Source organism: Misgurnus anguillicaudatus, chromosome 5, assembly GCF_027580225.2.
Source record: "Misgurnus anguillicaudatus chromosome 5, ASM2758022v2, whole genome shotgun sequence".
NCBI lineage: Eukaryota > Metazoa > Chordata > Actinopteri > Cypriniformes > Cobitidae > Misgurnus > Misgurnus anguillicaudatus.
In genome coordinates this window covers 6,610,894-6,634,141 of record NC_073341.2, presented here as the reverse complement: position 1 = coordinate 6,634,141, position 23,248 = coordinate 6,610,894, and the positions used below count along the sequence as shown (strand labels likewise).

The 23,248-nt window shown below is 38.4% G+C and overlaps 1 pseudogene; it reads right to left on the bottom strand.

Annotated features, from left to right (window-relative positions):
* Nucleotides 1-1,118: 1,118 nt before the first annotated feature.
* The window catches only part of LOC129413447 (taste receptor type 1 member 1-like), a 52,319-nt pseudogene continuing 30,189 nt past the window's right edge, over nt 1,119-23,248 (bottom strand).

Sequence of the window (23,248 nt, the reverse complement as noted above, 5' to 3'; positions counted from 1 at the left end):
CCCGAAAGAAAAAACGAATCATTGTTGCATTCAGTGGCACTCATAATTTCTCTTAATCTCACCGGAAAAATTTGGCTAGTGGAAATGCTGATTGGCTGGTAACTTTAGAAAGTTACCAGCCACATTGGCTGGTGGTCAAAAAAGTTAATTTAGAACCCTGGTGACAGCCTACCATGCAACCGGTGTTGAAGGTATGAAAGCACGACATTAAGAGCAAGGGGGCCCTTAAAAAAGTCTTACTATGGTTAAAGCGGACTAATTCATCAAATCTGCGCATAGTGTCTTCAGAGGCCAAGTGCAAAGTGGTACAAGTCTCATGCTGGACATGCAAAGAGGACTAACTGGCCAAGTTAGACTTTGTCACTAATGACAAGGTAAACTTCCATGTACATAGATGCACCGTAATAGTGCACTCCACCCAGAAAGCTCTACATATTTCTTAAGCTAACCGTTATCAACTGTGTCAGTGTGGACAATCCACTTTTTTTAATTTTTCACTAAGTTACAGACATTTATGGACATTTTATGAGCAACTTTTCTGTGTCATCTTTATTTCAGTCTTTTCATAAATTACAATTAAATTACATAGATTATTTTCATTATATAACATCTTATTGGATCAATGCTTTTTTATTTTAAAAATTACATGTAAATAATGTAAATAACAGTCAAGGATGAAAGCATTTAACATACAGTTTAAGAGATACATCAAGACCTTAATCAATGACTTTAACCACCTGCTGCTTCAGAGATTGTCAGAGAATCTTTCATTTTACATTGCTTAAGGGTGTTTTCACATATGTTGGTGCACACCGTGGTGCGGCCTCGGAGCTCACCAAAATACATTGTATCATTTTTCAGTTAGTGCGGTCCGTGTTCACATATTATTATTTTTACTGTACTCGAAATGCCGCACCGTACACCACGTGACAACGGTCACCGCTGTCATTGGTCTCTGACAGCTCTTACCGTCTCATGACCATCCCCACGTTTCCACGACAACCAGCCTGACATCAAGATGTGGAGATAAACGATGCACGTCTTGGCGAAGTTTCTTTGCTTTAACGCGAAATTGCGTAGCTGTTCTATTAAAGCCTTTCTCACGGAGCCGTTTGCTAAAAGCCCGTAATGTCACTGTTTGTGTGTGGAGGACATCTATGCATTTATAAAATCATCAGCTCAAACATAAAGGAGACAGCGAATCTCTGCAACGGACCAGGTTTGGCTTGTTTGTTGTTAACCCACAATATAACACCCGACTCACGACACAACGGAAGCCCAGTGGCTTAAACATGTGGAGAACTTCCTGTATTTGGTTCGGCCCGAGGTCCAGCAGTGTTCAAACCACAGGTGGGTCGCCCCAGAGTTCGGCCGTTTAGTGCGCACCCGAGTGCGGCTGTTGTGTTCACACTGACCCAAACGAACCGTACTCGGAGAGACACGTCATTTGGGCCGACCTAAACAGTGTATATGTGAAAACACCCTAAGTTTACCTAACCAGGTGAGAAAAAAAGTGCTTTCTAATATATCTGTAATGTATCTGTAATATATCTACAGTATTTGTACAACTATCTTAAACAGAAAGCAAGCAAAATATCTACGTGAAGCATTTGATCTGAATCTGTGCAACATCATTGCTGTGGATTATTTTTTACAAATAGTTTGTGTGTAATTTTGAATAGATGTTTGAAAGTATGCAGCAGTGTTTTCCTTTGGTTGAAATAACATGATGTAAGATTTTGGTATAAAATAGCAAAAGAGAATGCCATATGTACTGGATATCTGAACAAATGCATTCATAAGAAAGTTTTCTTTGCTATTTACGAGAAAAATAGCTGTAAAGTATGCAATCCAGATCACAATATAAAAAATTATACTAAAGGTTATTGATTTGGCCTCATTGTAACTTTTGGGAAGATCTCGTGCCATGTAAGAAAACAAGATACACAAGGCACCAAGAACAATATTTATGAACGCAACTGTGCTAGTGGTTATAGCATACCCCATTTTACAGGTGAGAAATATCTGTTGTTTAAAAGACAGTACGTCACTGAAGGGTTTCGGAGGTGTAAAGATCATCCACATTACACAAACAATAAAATAAAAGACACAAAAAGAGGCGACAAAGATCCACTGGCCATTGTACTTTACCCACAACCTGTGCATATTAGGGAACTCATTCATTTTGAAGACACAAACTATTTGAAAGGCATGGACAAACAAACAGGAGAGACAGATGGTAAAGAAAAACGTAAAAAGGACATTTCTCAACATACATTTTACAGATGTGGGTTCTCCAAAGAAAAAAAACGCACCTAGGCAAGACATAATCAGACACACTAACATTAGGAAAGACATGTTGCCACCAGCAGACCTCACCACTGGTGTGTTGTAATTGTAAGCGAAAATGAATACCGTGATAATGAGAAGAGTAATCAAGCATACATTAGAAAATATAAGTGCAATGGAAGGGATATCTGTGAACTGTAGATAGATAACAGAACGTGTCTGACATGTCGCACTGCCCCCATCAGACCATTCATTCGCTGCACATGGAAAACAGGTGTAGGGGTCCACTGGAATAAAAACAAAGATATGAATGTTTGGTAATACAGGAAAGATCTGAATCTTAACATAATGACTGAAGTAAATCTATATAATACAAAAATATAGTATTAAAAGTGGTGTCATGGATTCATGAAGCCTAAATGTCAAGGACTCACTAAGATACTTACGAGAATAATTCACATAGGTGTTTTGTGGACATTTATTACACAGAAAGCAGCAATCATGATATCCCACATGTTCTCTTGAAAATCCCTCCTTACACTCAACAGAGCAGTTTGAGAAAGGAACCTTTATAGAATAATAAAGAGTGTTATTAAAGAGTGTAATAAAGTTCATCTAGGCTGCTAAATGTATAAATGAAGCCTACAAATACCATGAGTGTCATGAGCAAAAAAAACATTTACTGAAGTAGACCAAGACTTAAGGGTAACTTACAGAAGTATTGTTACGCCAGGGCATGAGTGAGTTGTTGATGGTAAAATTAATTTCTGGATATGTGTCATAAGTGCCCACCATCTCAATCCATGGAGAAATTGTTACAGTGTGCCAGACCACGACTGCATAACTGATAATTCGATCGCCGTTAACATCATATTTCACCTGATGGTTATTGAGTGTGAAATCCAAATTCTTAATTTCTTCCAGAAGCTGTTTTGAAGGGAAAAAGAAATGTTTGCAAAATGGTAACAACAATAAAAAATAACAAATTACAAGTAGTACTTTATTAGTAGTCAGTTGTATAAGTGACCTATTATCCATTATATACATATGGATTTCACATCACACACATATCACAGCAAAAAGTACCATTTTTATTAATTTGATTTTTATCATCTGTCTCTTGTAACGTGTGAGAATAGGGGCAGACAGAGGTAACGGATCCATTCACAGCCAGGGCAGAGCGGGCAGAACAGGAGGCCAGGTCAGCCCCAGCAGATCAGGAGGTCAGGGCAGCACAGGCAGAAAAGAAATCAGGGGAGGCGCCAGCAGAACAAAAATCAAGGGAGATGTCGGCAGAACAGGAAGTCAGGGAGGCGCCGGCAGAACAGGAAGTGAGGGCGGCATCGATGGCAATAGGGGCCTGGGTACAAACAAATAACAGAGAGGTGCCAAAGCAGACAGGAACCCAGGCTGGGAGGAAGACCAAGCTGGTGCCAGCAGAGGGAACACAGACTTAGATAACAACACAGGCTCAGTTAACTTTGCTGGGACAAGAAGCTACATCTCTCTTGCATTGTACTGCATGTGCTGCCTCCACCATCTTTGGCAAATGAAGCACCCTGTATTTTTTTTAATTGTCATTGGAATGTGGATTAACAGGTCTCCTTTTCTTTGTTGGAATGCTAACTTCATGTCCAGTGCTCATTTCATCATCACCCTGAGCACCCTATGTCTGAGCAATCATTTCTTCAGCCAGCAGAAGCTTTAAGTCAAAATAATGCATTCTCTCCTTCTGGTCTTTCAGGGACCTGGTGCCTGATGTATAAACATTGCATACGCACAAAATGGGCATAGAAATATGCGTACGCAATTTTCCATGCACATATTGGGATTTTTAAAAAAATAAACTTGGCGTAAATAAGTGCGCACCGTACGGATGCTCTCGACCGTGCGTACGCACTCTTTTTGAGCGGAGTGAAAGAACACAAACTCTGTTCTTGTTTTTTATACACATTTAGTTTTAATATACCCGTTTCATTCATGAAGATCAGCACTCAAATTGCATCTAGGAGTTACACCTGCCTATGAGTAGCAAATATTTAACAGATGAAAATTATTGAAAAGACGAATCCTCTACGGTGAGTAGTGCTACACACATCTGTCATGAGCGCGTCTACGTGTTTGAAATGCAAGGCTATAAAGAACTATTCTATGAATATGTAAAGTCTTTTCTTTACTCAACAAACACTAAAGGCTAATGTTTTATGTATTTGAGGAATGATGAGAAGTTTATTAGTCTTTATCATCTAATCATAAACAAAACTGTAAAAAAAATTTAAAATGCAAATGAGCGGATGAAGTGCAAACACTGATCACAATGATGGTGGTTTGTTGCAATTGAAACTCAATTGTGCTGTGAATTATTTCTCTCTCTCTCTCTCTCTCTCTCGCTCTCTTTCTCTCTGCACCAAATGGCTGTGCTGTGGTTGGATAGTGCAGATAAATGGGGCGGTATTATCCTATTCTGACATCACAATAGGAGCCAAATTACAATGACCTATTTTTTCACATGCTTGCAGAGAATGGTTTACCAAAGCTAAGTTACTGGGTTGATCTTTTTTCACATTTTCTAGGTTGATAGAAGCACTGGGGACTCAATTATAGCACTTAAACATGGAAAAAGTCAGATTTTCATAATATGTCCCCTTTAATTTAGTTAGGCCAAATGACAGAAACAAACCCGAATGCCTAGATACAATAGACTTTATAACCTGTAAGATGATGAAATTTAATAATGTAGCCCATTTAAAGTTTAGCCTAATATACAGAGACGTTCTTACAATGTAGGTTTATATAAGAAAAACACTAACAAGTATTTAAACTCATTGGTTTTTAGATTCTGGTCTCAACTGCTTACCTGTAAATATACTTTTTTAAGGTTTGGAATGATCTTTTCTTTGAACTAAACTTTTTTTTATATCTAAATGCCTTATGGCTGTGCCACGTAATACATCATTGTCTTTATGTTTTATTATGGGAAACACTTAAAGGTGCAATTTGTAAGATATTTGCAGTAAAATCTCCAAAAACCACTAGGCCAGTGTTATATATTTTGTCCAGCTGATTACTATCAATATCTGTAATGTTTTCAACTACTTGTAAATCGTGAGAAAATTTCCATTAAAAACATTGACACGGGGCAGTGCAGTCTCCTGTCAATGACGTTAATATCCATGTGACCCTTTGTCACCGCCTTTACTGACGTAACCCACATGAGAACACTGGTCGAGCTCGAAAAAATAAAATGGCGGCCAAGGAAGCGGCTGGAGCACAAATTTAGTGAAAATAAACGTATATTTTCACTTTTTAAGCATTTTAATTTCATTTCTAGCGAGAAATTAGTATTGTAGTTTTCAAATATGTGATTAGTTATCACAAAGGCGCTCTCTGTTTATATTTCAAACACGCTGCCTTTGAAGTGCGTCGGAAAGCCGTTCTCTGAGTCCGAAGTCATGTCCTCATGAGGCAGCGAGGCCACAAGTCCTCACAGTCCTCACAGTCTTGAGGTTTCGGACGCAGCCAGTGTCCTGGACAAATGCGGAACTATGCGCTTGCTTATGGACTTATGGATATCTCTGGACCGTCTGCCGCTGGTTGTGTCAGCTCCTGTAAGCGTACGGGCCAACCAAACGACCCAAGAAGAGTTTGGAACAAAACGAGAGAGGATCAGTTTGGTGTTGCATTATCTGGATAGAGAGAGCTTCACGACAACATTTAACTAGACCGAGATTCTGATCCTGCTTGTGTTTTACGCGATGGGTGAGTTGTTTTGATTCGTAACCCTTCAAAAAACGTATGCTATTATATTAATCACAACATTAGTGTGTAGATTGTAATCAGCGCGTCTTCCCGCGGAGGATATGCACATCAAAAGGTATTGTGCAGCAATATAAATGGTCATTTTAAGACACTTCACAATAAGATTTGTACTGTCAATACATTATGTGAAAAATCATTGTAGATTGTAAGTTGAAAACTTAATTCTGAGCTGTGTTTACCATCGAATTTGGACTAATACTGTAATATCAATATGACTAACAGTTTCGTTTTGAACATCACATATAAACTTACATAATGAAATAAACGATGTCATCAAACGCAACATTTATAAGACTTGATTACCTTATCCATCAACGTGATTTCTCGTTCTCGTCTGATATGGCTAAAGTTAAAGACTACAAATCCCATAATTCCACGCTGCTCCAGAGCGTCAGTAAACAACATCATTGTTTTTGTTTGATCTGGCGCCATCTTTCGGCGCATTTTACAAATTGTATCTTTAACGCAAAACTTTTATATGCTGGGCTCGTCTACTTACATAGCAGCCTATTCTCTAAGGTATGTAATATTGCAGTCTTAATGCATTAAGTCGCGTTCAATGATATTATTGATGCACTTGCCACCTGAGATAAAGACGAACATGATATCCACCATCTGCTGGTCAAAAACATTTAATCTCCCTCTGAGTTTGTTTTTCATTAAAAATGTTATGAATAAAATGACACATGGCTGGCCATACGTGAAACCAGTATCAACTTTGACAATGCCAGTGTTTAAACGGTGTTTTTATAATTTCATAAAAACCCATCAGGCAAAAATATAAATTTCTCTGGCCAAAAGAATATTTTAAATATATGCTAAATAAGTACATTTTATAAAGTATATTTTTTCATTTAAAACTATTTAATTTTAACCTTCTTCCAATGCAACGTGAATATATTTCCTTGAATTCAAATATATGAAGGGCTAAATATATTTTTTAATGCTTTAAAATGTATTTACTTGTGAAAAATAATGGGGCATTTTTGTATATTTTGAATTTAAAAATATATTTTAATATATGTGTGTATATATATATATATATATATATATATATATATATATATATATATATATATCACTCACCGGCCACTTTATTAGGTACCTTACTAGTACCGGGTTGGACCCCATTTTGCCTTCAGAACTGCCTTAATCCTTCATGACATAGATTCAACAAGGTACTGGAAACATTCCTCAGAGTTTTGGGTCTATATTGACATGACAGCATCATGCTGTTGCTGCAGATTTGTTGGCTGCACATCCATAATGCGATTCTACCCTTCAGCCACATCCCAAAGCTGCTCTATTGGATTGAGATCTGGTGACTGTGGAGGCATTGGTGTGAACTCATTGTCATGTTCAGGAAACCAGTCTGAGATGATTAGATGATTTATCCTGCTGGAAGTTGCCATCAGAAGATTGGTAAACTGTGGTCATAAAGGGATGGACATGGTCAGAAACAATGCTCAGGTAGGCTGTGGCGTTGACACGATGCTCAGTTGGTTCTAATGGGCCCAAAGTTTGCCAAGAAAATATCCCCCGCACCATTACACTACCACCAACAGCTTGGACCATTGATACAAGGCAGGATGGATCCATGCTTTCATGTTGTTGACGCCAAATTCTGACTCTGCCATCGAATATCGCAGCAGAAATCAAGACTCATCAGACAGACAACGTTTTTCCAATCTTCTATTGTCCAATTTTGGTGAGCTTGTGCGAATTGTAGCCTCATTTTCCTATTCCTTGCTGTCAGGAGTGACACCCAGTGTGGTCTTCTGCTGCTGTAACCCATCCGCCTCAAGGTTCGACGTGTTGTCCGTTCAGAGATGTTCTTCTGTATACCTCGGTTGTAACAAGTGGTTATTTAAGTTACTGTTGCCTTTCTATCAGCTTGAATCAGTCAGCCCATTCTCCTCTCACCTCTGGCATCAACAAGGCATTTGCGCCCACAGAACTGCTGCTCACTGGATATTTCCTTTTTTTCGGACCATTCTCTGTGCATGAAAATCCCACTTCATCAGCAGGTTCTGAAATACTCAGACCAGCCCATCTGGCACCAACAACCATGCCACGCTCAAAGTCACTTAAATCACCTTTCTTCCCCATTCTGACGCTCGGTTTGAACTGCAGCAGATTGTCTTGACCATGTCTACATGTCTAAATGCGTTGAGTTGCTGGCATGTGATTGGCTGAGTAGAAATTTGCGTTAACAAGCAGTTGGAATGGTGTACCTACTAAAGTGGCCGGTGAGTGTATATAAATTACAGATTTATTTATATATATATATATATATATATATATATATATATATATATATAATATATATATATATATATATATATATATATATATATATATATATATATATATATATATATATATATATATATATATATCCTTATTAATGCTAAATGTTGGACATGTCCATATTGTTTTGATGCAAAAAACACACATTGTGCAAACATTGTTTTCTATACTTACATTTCATCTCTAAAGATTTGTTTTACATTTTCTCCAGTGTTAAGTAATATGATAAAAACATTTATCACAGGCTTGGAAACAAGTATTTTATGGATATAGGGAAATAGATTACACTTGATTACACATTGGTTCTTATCCATAATGAACAGAGGGTGTCATTACATTGTCCCTCCACAGGCTCCTCTGAGCTGTCATCTTCCTTTAAGTGTGAATTGACTAGATCGCAGTTTTGAGCCGTGTCCAGCTGTATTCTGTCAGTCGCTGTTAACACACATACTAAAACAGTGCCCCCGAGACAGAGTGTACCATCAGCCCTCGTGTGCAGCCATCCAGAAGACCAGCAACTACACCGGGCAAGGGCACCATCATGGCATTTTAGTTATTGGTATTACTATTGGCGCTTTTCCGTTGCGTGGTGCCCCGCGGTTTGGTTTGGTTTGGGTCGGGTCAGCTCACCTCACTTTGGCGTGGTTAGCTTTTCCATTGAGTTTAGTATCACTTCGCAGTGGGAGGAATTATAGGCGTGTCGTTATATTTGCGCTGCATACGGCTGTGACATCATACAAGAGAGAGCGTCCTTGTACATTCCCATACATTCATTTATTTATCAGTCTGCCACAAAATTAAAATTGGCCACCACAAATAGATGTTTACTTTGCACATCGCGTTTATAATTACCTATGTCTCACATGACAGTTTCTGTTCAAACACCCGTGGCGTCAGTCGACGGCTCCGCTGAGCCTCAATGAAGTTGCATTAAAGCATAAATAATACTGACGTGCACGTCGCGAATGTGCCGCCACAAAATTAAAATTGGCCACCACAAATAGAAGTTTACTTTGCACATCGCGTTTATAACTACCTCTGTCTCACATAACAGTTTCTGTTCAAACACCCGTGGCGTCTGTCGACGGCGCTCCGCTGAGCCTCAATGAAGTTGCATTAAAGCATAAATAATACTGACGTGCACGTCGCGAATGTGCCGCCACAAACTGCAAGTCTGGAAAAAACTTTTATGTGTTCCTGATTCACAACCTGTGGATGTTTTTAATCGCTAAAAGGGTGTTTGGAAACTTAAAACAGAGCACAGATGACAACATGCTTGCTTGAGACAGCGCAAGCTAGCAGCAAGCTAAAGCTAATATTTTACATAATAGGATGACGGCGCCGATGACGATTCTCTCAGACCAATCAGTGAACTACAGTGTTTACGCGTCACGTTTGGTATCAGCTCGGGTCGCTTGGAACCCCAACCGAGGTGGTACGAAAAAAGTATCGGGTACTACGAAGTGATCCCAATGGAAAATCTCTCAAAAGTAAGCTGACCCGACCCAAACTAAACCAAACCGTGGGGTACTATGCAATGGAAAAGCGCCATATGTCTTTATCTTTGCATTTCATGAGAAAGATCATATCAAAACATTCTGCCATATTATTACTGACAAAATCAATTGAAGGTCAATAATCAATTTATGAAGGTGCGTTCCTTTAATTCATAAAACTCATACTTTTGAAACGGTGCTTATTTGGTTAATAATTGCTGCAATATAACTGAGGTAATATATAATTTAATGTATAGCATTTTTATCTGCGTTATCATTTTAGCTTTTTTTGTGCTCCCTTGTGGCCGTTAGTAATGGGAAGTTCGGATCATTTTTCTGATTCGGATCTTTGAATCTCGTTCATCAAAATGAACAAATTTTTTTTTGAGTCATTTTGTTCTTCTCGTTCATTTAAAATATGATTACCTATAATTTCATAAATTACCCCAAAATAACCACTCATGCAAACAATTATGACATTTCTAACAAGTTATGAGAAATAAAAATCCTTTTTTCATTATTTCTCGATACAAGCTCTGAAAGCTGCAAAAGAGATAGAAATTATTAGCTTACCTCCAAAGTCAGTCCTCGTGTACAAGTCAGGGTAATGCAGCCAAAGCCAAATTATAAGAAACTGAACTTCATATTTATCACATTCATTTGTACGCCTCCTCTTGTGTCTACAGATGTTAGTTGTCAACTCTGTCTTACTGACTCTCTGTGTTCGGCCAGGCTGTGCCGTGTGATATACTGCCGTGTGATATACAGCACAGGACCGGAAAGAGAAATGATTAGTTCATCATTCTCTCGAGTTCAGGACGGGTTCGAGTCTTTCGTTCTTCCTGTCAGCCTCATAGAGGCTATGCTGTCAGTACCGGAAAGATAAATGATTAGTTCATCTTTCGAGTCTCGAGTTCAGCCGGTTCCGAGTCTTTTGTTCTTCCTGTCAGTCCCATAGAGGCTATGCTGTCAGTACCAGAAAAAGTAATGATAAGTTCATTCAAGTCTTGAGTTCGGGTTCGGCCGGGTCCGAGTCCTTATGTCACGTGATCGCTGGTATATCACATTAAATACAACATTAGATTCGTATTATTGATTGCGTCTGAATGTATCCTATATTGTTTTATATTTAGTAATTAAAATACAAAATATGTGCAAAAACATTATTTGAAAAATAAAAGTTCCATCTTATTGAAGAACGAAAGACTCGGACCCGACCGAACCCGAACTCGAAAGGTGAACTAATCATTTATCTTTCCGGTACTGGTAGCATAGCCTCTATGGGACTGACAGGAAGAACAAAAGACTCGAACCTGTCCCAAACTCGAGACTCAAGAGAATGATGAACTAATCATTTCTGTTTCAGATTCAGAACCCATATGTTGCGCAATGCGCATGCGCGGTCAACACAAAATGAACTAATCACTCTCTGAGACAACTCGGTAGTCCCGAGTCATATTAAAGATTCGTTCAAAATGAACAAATCGTTCATGAACGACAAACCACTAGTGGCCGTTTAACCCTCTGGGGTCTAAGGGTTTTTTAGGGCCCTGCGGAAGTTTTGACATGCACTGACATTTGTGCTTTTTTCAGTTGCTTAAAAACATATCAATGGCAAAAGTCTCATAACACTTTGTTCAGCACAAACTGGACTACAATATTATACAATATTATATAGTGAACATGTATTTTTGAGAGAAAAATGTTTATGCATGTTTTTTGAAAAAGCAAAATTTTAAAGTCACTGATATAAGTCCCCAAAACCCATTCTAAACATGTTTTCCCCAGACTTTTCAATACAGGATCTAGTAGTCTAGAGTTTTTTTTCAAAATTATGTGAAAATCATTCGGCCTACTCATTCACATAAAACAATGTATTGGTTTACAATTTCTAAGACACTTTTGCTTGGGAAAGGCCGTATGCGTGGAGGCGGGAAAGCTCCTGAATAGTCAGTGATTGACAGCTCAGTAAACAAAAGCCACGTAATGAGCCTTATAGGAATGTTCAACAGGAATGTAACTTTCTCTGTAGTAAAACCATGATAAGGTTTACTTGGGAAGTTATAACAAACATTTTCAATATATTGTAAACACACACACACACACACATTATATATATTAGTTCTATTGAAAAAAATCTATTAATTTCACAAGTATAAGTTACGTTTTAAAAACCATAGTAGCCTAATGGTAAAGTTATTGTTTGGCCATCGTAAAAATGAACACAGGGTTAGCGTTTGGTTTTGCAGCGAGAGGTTTACTTTTGTGCAGTAAAAAGCTCAAAAGAAGAACTGCCTATCGTTGTCTGGAATCTTATTTGTGTTTTTGTAATCATTATAGGAGAAACACAACAAGGGACAAGCGTGATAAACTTATTAATGTTTGTTTACAGCCCCCACCGCCATTACTCCCTCATGTGTTGATCAAGAAAGCAGTTCAAAGGAATGTGTGCACATGCGAGTGATCCTGTGTTTAATAAACTTGCTGTGCGGAGATATAAGCTTAGACGCTTAAAAGTAATTAAGGATTGTACTTTTTGCAATCGCGTATTTTATAAGAATAACAAAAAGAGCGTCAAATTTCCTGACTCGTGTGTTTGTGTATGTACGTTCCCGTCGCGTGAACTGTTTGACGAAAGAACAAAGAAAACACTCGCTTCTGGAGATACTGACACACATACGCAAGTAAATAAGGATTTAGATGTCATGTTTGGACTCAGATGAAACAACAAGAAATGGAGAGACTGGATTGTGGGATTGCGTATCCATTGATTGCAGGAGGCGAGTTATGCACATGGATGTCTTTGCACGTTCTTTGCGGGGGTGTGGCAATCTCATCTCATTACAGATAAACAGGTAACAGGAGAAAGACGGTACCTCTCCTCCTTCTCATACAGTTTACACTGAATGACAATATCTGTTTTCGATCTCACTTACATAATTTAAAAGCAGACATTCCAACCATTATGTTGACCTTTATCTTTTGTTTCTATGAGAAGAATTCGTTAAGTTACAGGTAATTTTTCTGAAAAGGACTTCACTAAGGGAGAGAGAACAAAACGCACATCATGTTTATTTTCTTAATTTTGCGAAAAGCACAACGTTCTGTTTTTATTGGGAGTGGACAGAAAAAAACTAGACACTTTAACGTTTTAAATGATATATAAATCATATCTGTATGTCCAAAATCAGCAGAGTAATTTAAGTCTCTTTGCGGAATGATTGAAAAATAAAGAGTTTGCGGCGCCGCAGTCGACCCCAGAGTGTTAAGGACTGAGACCATGACAAAAGGCAGTTATCAGAGCCATTTCATTCCATCCACTAGATGCTGCCAATGTGCGAAAGTGAAGTGCATGATGTAGGTTAAAGAGTTTATCATGGATGGAGAGATCAGCTACCATCTGACCGAAAACTTCTTTAAAGTGTTGAATGAAACAGTCCCGAAAACAGTCCAAAGGGAGTTCCAAAGGGATTGTGCCCACTGGAGAGCTCGTCCAGATAGCAGAGAAATCACAGAAGACACTCATGAAGAATCATTAGAAAACTGTGCTTGCATTTGGAGACAAAAAAAACGCTGCAATCCTCCGCCTCACCGGTGAATGTCGCTGGTTGGGCCATGGGACTGGCAGAGGCAGCTGACGAATGCAGCAGGGTTTTGAGGAAGCGCTGGGGTGCGGCGTGAAAGATTTCCTCAGGTATCACAGGTGGATTTATCGGTGGTGAGGGAAGCAGAGATTGGCGAACTGGCTGCACCAATTCCGCAAATGGATCACAAGCCGGGTTGTCCACAGACTCTGTGGGATCCTGCATTATTGTTCTGGTCTTTTGTCACACAGGGAACGGAAGGCAGACAGGTGTAAGTTAAATGAAGCTTTATTAAATGACACACGGTGAGTGAGCAATGGTGAGTAATATGCAAGTAGTTCTTCAGGCAGGCACTTAACTTTATAATAACAGTCTCTCTTTGCAGATGGTGGATGAAGATCATAGGACTGGAATAACTGGATAAAGGAGATAATAGGAGGATGAACACAGGTAAGTTTAGATGTAAGTAGCTTGGGTGAGTTTAAGTGTCTATACTGAAGAGACCAGGACAGTAGGTGTTTCTCAATGTCAAGGATACTTCCTTGGCAGGACTGGTCCTTACAAGTCACTTCCTTTAGAGCATGGAACGTCAACTGGCGGCCCGGGTGCCAAATCCGGCCCGCCAGACATTTCCGTCCGGCCCCCAGAATAATACTGAATTCAGGAAAAATCTAATAAGAGGAAAAATATGTTTCTATATTTATTTATTTTTAAATTAAATAAAAAATGCCTACTGAAAAGTAGCTTGTGCCATAGCCTGCTTTCAATGAAAAATGACGATAAACGCGTTGCTCTCATTGAACATCTTTTATTGTTTCACGTGCTCATTTTTTCACAAATATCAAAAATTTCCTCGCCCGGGATTTGCGCACAATTGCGGTGTCTCAATAACAACCATCAACATAACAGAGAAGAACATAAAAAGTGCAAGCCTTGCACATCAACAAATAGCTAATGACAAATAAAAGCGACAGGCCTCAGTTATTAGAAATTTTACTATTTACATAAAATTAAAGTAGCCTGTGATCCAACAAATAAACACAAATAAAGAAAATCCCAAAACTAAAATACGCACGTTTGCTTAATGGGAGAGGTTACATTTCCCCATTAACACTATCATTTTGACATCTAACAGCTGTTAGGCTTATGCGCAAGCAGACATTTCCGTCCGGTCCCCAGAATAATACTGAATTCAGGAATAGCCTAGTAAGAGGAAAAAATATGTTTCTAAATTTATTTATTTTTAAATCAAATAAAAAATGCCTACTGAAAAGTAGCTTGTGCCATAGCATGTTTTAACCAAAAATGATGATAAACGCGTTGCTCTCATTAAACATATTTTATATTGTTTCACGTGCTCATTTTTTCACAAATATAAAAAAATTTACTCGCCTGGGATTTGCGCACAATTGCGGTGTCTCAATAACAACCATCAGCAAATAGCTAATGACAAATAAAAGCGACAGGCCTCAGTTATTAGAAATGTTACTATTTACTAGGGGTGACCCCAAATAGTCGAAGATTCGATGCATCGATAGGAGAAGCCTGATTCGACTACCAATCTCACAGTCGAATCGTCGCAGATGTGTTATGAAATGAGGATCATTTAATTTTGGCCGTATATGGATGCACACATTATCTGATTTCACATATAACAGCTTTCTCCCAATATATTAATATACAGCATATTATGATAATGCTGCAAATAATATGTGCAGTAACAGCTTTCAATAAATATTTTTAAAATGCCTTAATAAATCCAACATCCCCTGTGACCGGGCTACACGGAGGTTTCTTCGTTAGTAAACCATTGCCTTTTTGTTTCTACATTTAAAAGACAAAGCTGGCAATTATATTATGGCTATACTTTTCTATTCTTTTAATAATTTATTTTATTTTCTTTATAAATCACTCTGGGTTATCTGATTTATCTATTTGGCTTGTGTTTTGTTTCTGTGCTCTTGAGGCACTTTGCATATTTATTATGCACTTTGTTACTTCTGACCTTATTTTATTTAAAAAATGTATCTATTATAAACGTAAATTCTGATCTAATTTAAGTCTGTAAATTTTGGATAGCTTTTCGTTGTATCGATGTTGCGCTATTGCGTGCTGGCCATGCTTGCGCATGTAATTTAGCCGAACGGGCTAGGTGATCTGCGTCTTATATTTAGGAGTTCATCAAACTAAACATTAAAAAACGGATGTTTTTCGACGGGTATACGTTTTTAAAATGTATTTATCATACATTTTGGTTATCTTGTCAAAAGTTACACTACAAAACAGGTAAGCCGTTTTTTTTAAATTCGGTGATGAAACGGAAACTATCTGCACCGAACCTATTTCTGCCTGACACGAATGTCTTTCTTGTGATTTAATATTATGGTTGGTGTTCACTTTTAAATGATAGCAAAGAGATTCCTGAAATAAATAATATCATCCGGTCTTTCTGTATCTAAAGTGAATACAGAGATGATCAAAGTCAGAGCAAGCAAGCAGGTATTTCTGTGGTAAATAATAACGCGTAGTGTCTATAAAATCATTCATTTCAGTGTTTTTCTTGTTATAAATTTACGTTTAATGAATTGTAAATAAAGATTCGTTTTTATCATTTACAGTCACAATCACAAATTATTTGTCATTTCTCATTTGTCGGGTTTTTTTTGTCATGACTGCTTTGACGCACTATATCTCCAAATTAAATAAAAACACTTAATTGTAGCCGGGGTTTCCAAGGCAGAATCACCTTTGTTATTTTTTTTTAGGTTTACTTATCAAAATGTATTTTTGTGTGATGTTCTGTAGATCGTGGCTTTAAAATGTTATGAGAAATAAATAAACAAATGTTGCCTTATATATTTTACCTTAAAAAAATAAATATATAAATGCATCGTCAGTTTTGTCTTCGTTCATCACTTGAAAGACAGTTTTGGTCACTTTAACAGAAAGTTGTTTATGTGTGCTGCTTGTGAAAGAAAATAAAAGTTACCAATTTGTACCTGGTCTGGCCCCCTCCCAACCCATGCAGACAAACATAGATATGATTCGACTATCGGTCGACTATGGAAAGATTCGACAATTCTGATTCGAATATGTAAATCCTTAGTCGAGGACACCCCTACTATTTACATAAAATTAAAGTAGCCTGTGATCCAACAAATAAACACAAATAAAGAAAATCGCAAAACTAAAATACGCACGTTTGCTTAATGGGAGAAGTTACATTTCCCCATCGACACTATCATTTTTACATCTGGTGTAACAGCTGTTAGGCTTATGCGCAAGCAGTCCTCCAAAGACTGGTTTGATAGTCGGTTCCTCTCATGGGTTTTTATAGAGTTCATTTTTGAGAACGCAGCTTCACAGGTGTATGTCGATCCGAACATGGTGAGCACATACATGGCCAATGACTTCAGTGTCCCATACTCTTGAGGACAAGCCACCCAAAAGGCGCTCAAGCTTTCAGAACCACGGAGAGCAGCCTTCATGTCACCAGCGGCCTGGATCTCAATCAGTTCACTTTGAATAGCCGCCTCGTCCAGCGGCATCATCTTCCTCACGTTAGCGGAGAATTCTCCAACTGGACTGATAGTGAACGGGTCACGCACGAATCCAATGACATCCCTGGAAATGGAAAAGTCATCGAATCTGGCAGAGAAATTTCCCCTCAGCTGTGTGATAAATGTCCTCATGTTCTCTGTGACCCTGCTGTTTTAAGTGTGCTAAAGTGTAGCAGCCTCCCCGACAACAAATCTTCATGGAAAATATCAAGTTTGGTTCCAAAAGCAGCAAGTTTTTCCACCATATTCACCACGGTATTTTGTTTCCCTTGTAGTTGTAGATTTAGTGCGTTCAAATGGGAAAATATGTCCGTTAAAAATGCAACATTGCACATGTATTCTGTGTCTTGCATGATGCGCAAGTGGTCAGCTGCTGTTTTTGATTGACTTTGCATTAAAAAATTCACAACTTGATCTCTGAGTTCAACGAAACGCTCGAGTGCTTTGCCCTTACTGAGCCAGCGCACGTCGTTGTGGAGTAAGAGGTCATCATGAGAGGCTTCAGATTCCAGCACAAATTTTCGGAATAAACGGTGCTGTGTGCTTGAATTCCCCCTGATGAAGTTAATTATTTTCATTGTTTTGTCCATAACCTCTTTAAGATCGCCACTTAATTTTGAGCAGAGCACGCTTTGGTGAATGAGACAGTGAAGTACGTTAATGCTGGGCGCGACAGCCTTAATTCTGCTCACTAGTCCCCTGTTTCTGCCAATCATGGCAGGAGCACCATCTGTGACAACCAGGTTGACTTTTTCAAATGACAGTCCATGCTTTTGAAATAGTTCCTCCAGCTTACCAAAGATAATAGCACCAGTTGTCAGGCCCTCCAGTGGAATTAAGCCCAGCACAGCCACCATGCACTCCTTAAAAACCTCAGCATCGGTAAATGGCTTGTTATGCTTGGAGAGTACCCAGGCAGCCTGCAGAGACGCACTTGTTGCCCTCTCTTGCTCAGTTGAAGTTCGGTTAATAATTCCGCTGGCATGGGAGTACTGAGATTTCAAAGCAGCAACTTTTCTCTTACGGGCCTCTGACTGTTCAGGATAAGACTCCTTGAAGCTTGCATGCTTTGTACTGTGGTGACGCCTCAGATTGTACTCTTTAGCGACAGCGACAGTTTCGTTGCAAATGAGGCACACAGGTACAGCATTTCTAAAAGGAGGCAATATGAATACGTACTTATCAGTCCATTCTTCATTAAAACTACGGTTCTCTGAATCAACTTTTCGCTTAAGGCTCTTTGAGAATGCCATTTTTTCCAAATATATTCAGAATTTCTTTTATTTTCTAGAGTTCTCTACAAACTACGACCTGCATCTGACAGTGATGGACAGCTTGACAAATGAAGCCTAAAATATCGCTATCGCCCCCTAGTGGCTTGCTGCAGCACAGGCAATATGTACGGTGGCCAACAAGGACAAAGGCGTCAAAAACGCGAATGTGCGAAACTAAAAACTTACAAACCAAATGAATGACAAAGAAATGGAATGAAAATTAGTCAAATACACTAAAAAATATAATAAGTAAAATTTACTTGGGTTTTTTTTGCAAGTTTTTGCACTCAGGTTTTTCATGTAAATTTAACACTTGCAAAATTAAGTAAAATTTAGTAAAAGCTGAGTAAAATTAGCAAAAACAATAAGTAGAATTTACTTACGTTTACTAAGTAAAGTTAAATTACACGTAAAAATATGTAATGTTTACTTAAAAATTGTATGTATAATATTGTTACCAAATTTTTTTTAAGTACTTTTAACAGGTTACTTCTTTAATGGAATCTTCCTGATTTAAAAGATAAATTAAAAAAGATAATTAAAAGATAATTTAACATTAAACACTAACAAGTCTTTCTTTTTTGTTAAAAACACATAAAATAGCATTTAAATTAAAAATTTTACTCTCCAAATGCAGTCCTATGCAAAGCATGCTGGGAAGTACAAGTCCACTGCCTAGTTAGTTATATTTATAACTTATTTATAGTTTCAACTAATTTTTCCTAAGTGCCACACAAGTAAAATTTACTTGACTGTTGGATGTGTAATATTTACTAGTTTAAATTAAGTACAGATATAGATTTTACTTAGTATTATTAAGTTTTAACTTCAACTCAATTATTCTTTGTAAAAAAATACATAGATTTTTCAAGTTAAAATAAAATCGTTTTTTTTACAGTGTAATAACATATTACTTAGGATACAATATTAATTTTATATTACGAGCATCTGGCCCTTACAGTGTCTACAAAGAAAGATTCTGGCCCTTGGACAAATATAGTTGATGACCCCTGCTTTAGAGGCTAGGCGAGGCTCCTCTTTAGCATTTGGAGAACATGTAAATGGAACAGGCTACCAAGTGCACGTCATTGCATCGGTGAAAAGGTGTGATTTTGGCACTGCGCACATATGATTGTGGATGATTTCAGGGCGCGAAGAGCACAAAGGCTACACATATGCATCCTTTCCTGTATATGGGATATTTCTCAAATGAAGGACTCAGTCCTTGGTTAAAATTCTGAGGATCCTCGACACTGGAAAAGTCCTTCGACGGATGTTCGATGAGGTAGCATTCTGGAAATTCTGGCTTACGAGGATCCTTGGGTTGTTGCTTACCAGCATTGTGTATGTGGTGGCACTGTGTATGGCGACACGCAGCAGCAGTGTGGTAGCGTGTAGTTGTTTGTTGCTTGTTGTTTTCTTAATTGTTTTATCGTGTTTATTTGTTTATTAGTTTTATATTATGATCTCCTTTAACATGACGGGCCTTTTCCTTCTCTTGATGTTTTTTTGCCATCTTAGGAGTGTTTTATGCGAACTCCATGAACCTCTCTCGTTACGATATAGTCGCGAGTTTCTGCTATTATTACGCAATTCTGGAGAATGAGTTGTGGACCCACTCGCGCCGTTTCCAGCAGAAGTGCCAAACCGCGGATGGGTATCCAAGCTGAGGAAGAGGGGTAGACGGGGTGCCGTCCGTCAGCGGTTAAAGAGACAAGGTCACCGTCGTATACCTCTCCCTACAGTCATGTTAGCTAATGTGCAGTCACTCCGCAATAAAATGGATGAGCTCCAGGCCAACGTAAGTACCTGAAGGAATACAACAGTGCATGCCTTCTTCCTCTTACGGAAACATGGCTTAAGGGTCAAGACTCGTATTCCAATCTGAAAATTGATGGTTTCAGGGAACCTTATCGCTTGGACAGGGATCCAACTGTGACGGGTAAATCCCTCGGTGGAGGCTTATGTCTTTATGTTAACAAAAACTGGTGTAACCAAGTAGTTGTTAGGGAAACATTGTGCACGCCTGATATTGAACTCCTGTCTGTGTCCCTACGACCCCATTACTTACCAAGGGAGTTCCGCAGCTTTTTGTCACGCTCATAAATATTCACCCGAAGGCAAATGTGGATATGGCCACCCGTACTATTGTAAAAACTGTGTAAAAGCTTCAATGGGTGATTTTAAGTCCCTGTGTGGTTTCTTTTAGTGTGTGACTTGTTTTACACGTAATATGAAATGTATTATCAAAAATTGTGCAGTACAACTGGCCGATATCTTTTGTTTTATTTTTAAAAAGTCATTGTGTCTTCATAAAGTTCCTCGTCTCTGGAAATAATCCATTATTGTACCTGTGCCTAAGAATAATGTACCAAAAACCCTAAATGAGTTTAGGCCAATAGCACTTACCTCTCTGATTATGAAATCATTCGAGAGAATTGTGAAGGATGCACTAATGACTATGGTACAGGCAAATTTAGACCCATTTCAGTTTGCCTATAGGCCAGGCAGGGGCGTTGATGATGCTATAAGCACTCTGTTAAATATGATCTTTTCACATCTTGAGGGCACAAAGACTTTTGTTCGATTAGTTTTTATTGACTTTTCATCAGCTTTTAATTGCATACAGCCGCATATCTTAGCAGAAAGTCTCAAGAGTGTTCATAATATTGACCCTGGGTTGAATTGTTGGTTAATGGATTTTTTAATGGAGAGATCTCAACGTGTGAAGGTAAATGGTATTCTATCTGATGCACTTCTGTCTTCCACTGGGTCACCGCAGGGATGCGTTCTCTCGCCTCTTTTATTTGTGCTGTATACAAATGAGTGTCAGACACAACTGGAGAGGCGTCGCATCATTAAGTTTGCAGATGATTCCGTGATTGTTTCTCTCCTTAATAATGAAGATCCAGATCATGGTTCTGTATTGGCAGATTTCGTCTCCTTGGAATTATAAGGTTCTATCTGACATTTTTGTCAAAATTGAGTTATTCACATATTCTTACTCTGTGACAACTTATTTACATTATATGATGTTTTTTTAAGTTTTGTACATTTTGGGACGTTTTATTATTTAAAAAAAAAGGTTGTATCTACAAAATCGAACTCTAACTTGGCTCTATAAGGTTCTAATTGCTTGAGCTAATCAGCACTTTGAATGCACAGAAGAGGACCAATCAGGATCAACTTTATGGGGTGGTTTCTCAAACAGGGATTAGCTTAACTTAGTTTCATTAGAAAATATTTAACAAACATGCCTTACTAAAAGTATTACTAGTGTGCATTCTGAGGCAAAACAAAGGGCACTGATGTATTTTAAGATATGTCAGTGCAAGTTGTTTTCAGTTCGGACAGCTCTTACATTTATTTTATTCTAGGACTAGTCTAATCCCTGTCCATGAAACTGTCCCTATATGTTGTGTTGCCGGCTTTTTCCTTGACGACAGGAAAAAAATCACAGACACACAATATCTGTGAGGATTATAACATGCAACGCAGAGTTTTTAAGAAACCTTAAGATCGACAGCTCGAATTTTAGGCAAGTTCACCCTACTGTAAAATCCACCTTAAGCTGGTGAGATGGTTTTAGCTGATCTTCCAGCTTGGTTTTTGCTGGTATTGCTGGTATAGCAAGCTGGTCTAGCTGTGTTTTGGTCACTTTATAAGCTGGTCTAGCTGTGTTTTGGTCAGTTTTAAGATGGTCTAGCTGGACTTATCTGGTCATGCTGGAAGACCAGCTGACCCACCAGCTTTGCCAGGCTGATTGGACCAGCTTAGACCTGCTACTGCCACATTAAACCAGCTAAAACCAGCTACAAATTTCCCCTTGTGGGATAATAATGTTTACCTTACCTTCCTTGACATTGAGAAACACCTAGTGAGTGAAAAGGAGAGTGCGGGTTTTAAAGGGGTGAGATGATGAGGCACAGGTGAGGAGGATTAATACTCAGGAGAGCATGAACGAGTGGGAAGAGTGAATGATGATGGTGACGGTGAAGACGTCCTGACAATTATAGCATTTGTCAGAATACCACTTTTTTAAAATACTATTGTTATCATTTATAATTATATTTTGACAGCAACACAAACTACAATTATACAAATATGCAATTATACATTATAACCTATATTTCCGCATCTGTACATGTGTAGCTAATGGACTTTGGCTTAATATAATGTGACAAAGCTAATCTTACATGTCAGTATAAATCCAAGCAATTTTAGATAATTACTAAATGCATTTCTTGTAAGTAAATTAAAAGTCAGCTTTAAGAAAACTGCAGATGTCTAATATCTCACTAATCTCACTATTCAGACGAACATGCTGCCATTGATGTGAACTCCTCAATTTATATGTCCAGATTTGATTACATAATGTAGGGTGGAGATTAAATCGTGCTGCTTTACATTCAATTTTAGCTCCAGCACAACCCTTACAAGCAAACAAAATTAACCAGGATCAGAGGACTTGCCCCTACATGAAACAGATTTACGAATCATGCTCTGGTGAACAACAGAGACCCTATCGCGCATGCAAACGGTTAAACAATGGCTCTTTCACTGGCTATTATAACCTGCATTTCATGCCACATGTATACCTTAGCTTCCTATGCTAAGTGTAAATACTCTTAAGTAAATACTCTGCAAAAACACTGTTAGAAAATGTAAAATGCTCTGGTCCCCTCCCCGCCTATCAGGTTGATAAGATTTAGGGCATGTAGATGTAATGACATATATGAACACAACCTTATTGCAGATTATTATGACTACATGCCTGGATGTCGAAGCAATGCCCACACAATAGTATAGGTTTAATGGACAATTGCATTTATGGAGAAGAATTGACCTGCTAAAGAAAGATGGTCTCCATCCCTTGGGGGTGGACTATCCGGGGCCCAGGTCAGGGAGCAGACAGT